This window comes from Colobus angolensis, unplaced genomic scaffold (assembly GCF_000951035.1).
Source record: "Colobus angolensis palliatus isolate OR3802 unplaced genomic scaffold, Cang.pa_1.0 Scaffold93, whole genome shotgun sequence".
NCBI classification, from domain to species: Eukaryota; Metazoa; Chordata; class Mammalia; order Primates; family Cercopithecidae; genus Colobus; species Colobus angolensis.
Genome location: NW_012123265.1, coordinates 1669067 through 1672546, shown reverse-complemented (window position 1 = coordinate 1672546; position 3480 = coordinate 1669067).

Below are 3480 nucleotides of genomic sequence, written 5' to 3'. Positions count from 1 at the left end.
CTCAGGCAATCTGCCCGCCTCAGCCTCCCAAAGTGCTAGGATTACAGGTGTGAGCCACCGTGCCCAGCCTTTTATTTTATATTATTTTATTTTATTGAAACGGAGTTTCCCTCTGTCGCCCAGGCTGGAGTGCAGTGGCATGATCTCTGTTCTGGGCTCTTTGCCTCCAGGGTTCTGTTGTGGCTGGATCAGTGTTAGGCCTCTCCTGGCTGCAGGGAGACTGACTGCAGAGGAATGGGGACCTGCTGAGCCATAAGCTTTAGGGAGATTCCACCAGCCTCTAAATGAACTCAGCTTTGGCCACCAAATGAGCCTGGAAGCCTTGGTCTTAGTTTGGTTGCCTCAAGCCCAGGATCCACCTAGTTCTAGTACAGGAGGTTAGAGCTTAGGACAGCGAGAGGAAGTGCAAAGGGCCCAGTAGCAGGAAGGGTGAAGGGTGTTGGCTGTGTGCTCACCCAAGGAAGATACCACAACTGGACTGGCTCCTCAGTCTCTGGATTTATTCTGTTGAAAAGAGTCAAACTCTGTAAAATATTTGGACACTTTTTTTTTTAGATGGGGTCTTGCTCTGTCTCCCAGGCTGGAGTGCAGTGATGTGATCTTGGCTCATTGCAACCTCCACCTCCCAGGTTCAAGTGATTCTCCTGCCTCAACCTCCTGAGTAGCTGGGACTACAGGTGCCTGCCACCACGGCCAGCTAATTTTTCTATTTTTGTAGAGATGGGTTTCGCCATGTTGGCTGCCAGGCTAGTTTCAAACTCCTGACCTCAGGTGATCAGACCTTTAAAAGTTGCTAGACTCTTAATCTTTTCAGGATTGGGAGGGCCTGGAAGAAAAAGACCTAGCTATGTTAATATAATTTTTTTTTTTTTTTTTTGAGACAGAGTCTCGCTCTGTTGCCCAGGCTGGAGTGCAGCTGTAGCAGGATGAGCGGCAAACAAAACTCCTCAGACACCGAGTTAAAGAAGGAAGGGGTTTATTCAGCCGGGGGCATCAGCAAGACTTCTGTCTCAAGAGCCGAGTTTTCCGAGTGAGCAATTCCTGTCCCTTTTAAGGGCTCACAATTCTAAGGGGGTGCATGTGAGAGGGTCGTGATTGATTGAGCAAACAGGGGGTAAGTGACTGGGGGCTGCATGCACCGGTAATTAGATCGGAACAAAACAAGATAGGGATTTTCACAGTGCATTCCTATACAATGTCTGTAATCTATAGATGACAGAACCAATTAGGTCAGGGGTCGATCTTTAACCACCAGGCCCAGGGTGCGGCGCCAGGCTGTCTGCCTGTGGATTTCATTTCTGCCTTTTAGTTTTTACTTCTTCTTTCTTTGGAGGCAGAAATTGGGCATAAGATGATATGAGGGGTAGTCTCCTCCCTTACAGTGGCGCCATCTCGCCTCACTGCAAGCTCCGCCCCCCAGGTTCATGCCATTCTCCTGCCTCAGTCTCCCAAGTAGCTGGGACTACAGGTGCCTGCCACCACGCCCAGCTAATTTTTTGTATTTTTAGTAGAGATGGGGTTTCACCGTGTTAGCCAGGATGGTTTCAATCTCCTGACCTCGTGATCCTCGTGAATGACCATGCCATTCTCCTGCCTCCGCCTCCCAAAGTGCTGGGATTACAGGCGTAAGTCACCGTGCCAGGCCAATAGAGATTCTTTACAGATGCAAATTTTCCTCCACAAAGGACAGTTGTGCAGGGCCATTTCAAAGTATGGCAAAGAAACATTGTTTTGGAATATTTTGACTTTCTTGTCACCTAATGTTATGCCAGAGTCAGATTGCAAAGTAAGTCCCGATATATAGGATTAAATAAAACCCATCCCATGAGAATTTATGGTTTGTAGGGCAAACCATACAATTTGAGATAGTAATTTGAGCAAGATTTTAAAAAAAATCAGGGCCGGGCGTGGTGGCTCACATCTGTAATCCCAGCACTTTGGGAGACCTAGGTGGGCGGATCACCTGAGTTCAGGAGTTCAAGACCAGCCTGGCCAACATGGCGAAACCCTGTCTCTACTAAAAAATACAAAAATTAGCTGGGCGTGGTGGTGGGTGCCTGTAATCCCAGCTACTCTGGAGGCTGAGGCAGGAGAATTGCTTGAATCCGGGAGGCAGAGGTTGCAGTGAGCTGGGATCGCGCCACTGCACTCCAGCCTGGGTGACAGAGCAAGACTCTGTCTCTAAAAAAAAAAATAGTGTCAGCCTGGCATGTGGAGAACGACCCACAGGAACGAGGGCGTGCATTGGGACATCAGTGATGAGGCTGTTGTGGGAATAGGGTAGTGTGGTTTGGGAAGGGTAGAGCTGGCTAGCCCTTTTGACCACCTGAGTTGTGGTTCTGAGAAGCATGGAGGCATCCAGAGCTCAGGATGATGCCCAGTCTGCAGCCTGGGGGATCAGGTGGATGGCAGAGTCATTGTGAAAAGGGAGGACCTCACCTTCTGACTCTTCTCCACAGTGCCAGCATGGGTCATTGCTGACTGGGCCTTGCCATCCTGCCCCTAATGGCTGTGGTTCCTAACACATGCAGGGCCTGTGGGGGTGAAGCACCAGGGAATCCCTCTTGAGGACAGGGCTACGCTTCCAGGGGCCCATGTCATGGGCCCCTGGATGCTGCTGGGCTAGAAAGACATTTAGACTGTGGCCAGAGTCCAAGATGGCCCAGCACCTCTTGATCTTTCCCTTCCTCCACTTAACCTTTGACTGGACTCCTGCCTGTCCCTAGGCCTGCAGAAGAGTCTCTATGGTCTCCCACGCTGGGATTTCACCAGATGGGTCTTCACCGATCTTCTGTCGGGTCATGGGTGAAGGTGGGGGAGGAGGGGGCTTTGGGAGTCCTGAGCCAGGGCCTTAGGGAGAGATGGCTGGACCTTAAGAGAGGGTGGGGCTGGGCACAGTGGCACACACCTGTAATCTCAGCACTTTGGGAGGCTGAAGCAGGTGGATTACTTAAGGCTAGGAGTTCAAGACTGGCCTGGGCAACATAGTGAGACCCCCCAACTCTACAAAAAATAAAAAAAACTAGCTGAGTTGGGGTGTACACCTGTAGTCTCAGCTACTCAGGAGGCTGAGGTGGGAAGGATCGCTTGAGCCTGAGAAGTCAAGGAGGCAATGAGCTGTGATTGTGCCACTGTACTTCAGCTTGAGTGACAGACAGACCCTGTCTCAAAAAAAAAAAAAAAAAAAAAAAAAAAGAGGGAGGGTGGTGGTAGCCTAGTCACCAACATGTTTCATTATAAGAACTTGAGAAGGGCAGGGCAAGATCGTGGCTTCATAGCCAGGTCAGTTGCTTACCAAGAAGAAGGAAGGAAGGGGCAGGACAAATTTCTTGGGACCAGATGGGATGACCAGGGTGCAGCTGCCTCTTCGAAGGGGTGTGTGTGTGGAGGATCAAGACCTCTATTTTGGCCGGGCGCGGTGGCTCAAGCCTGTAATCCCAGCACTTTGGGAGGCCGAGACGGGCGGATCACGAGGTCAGG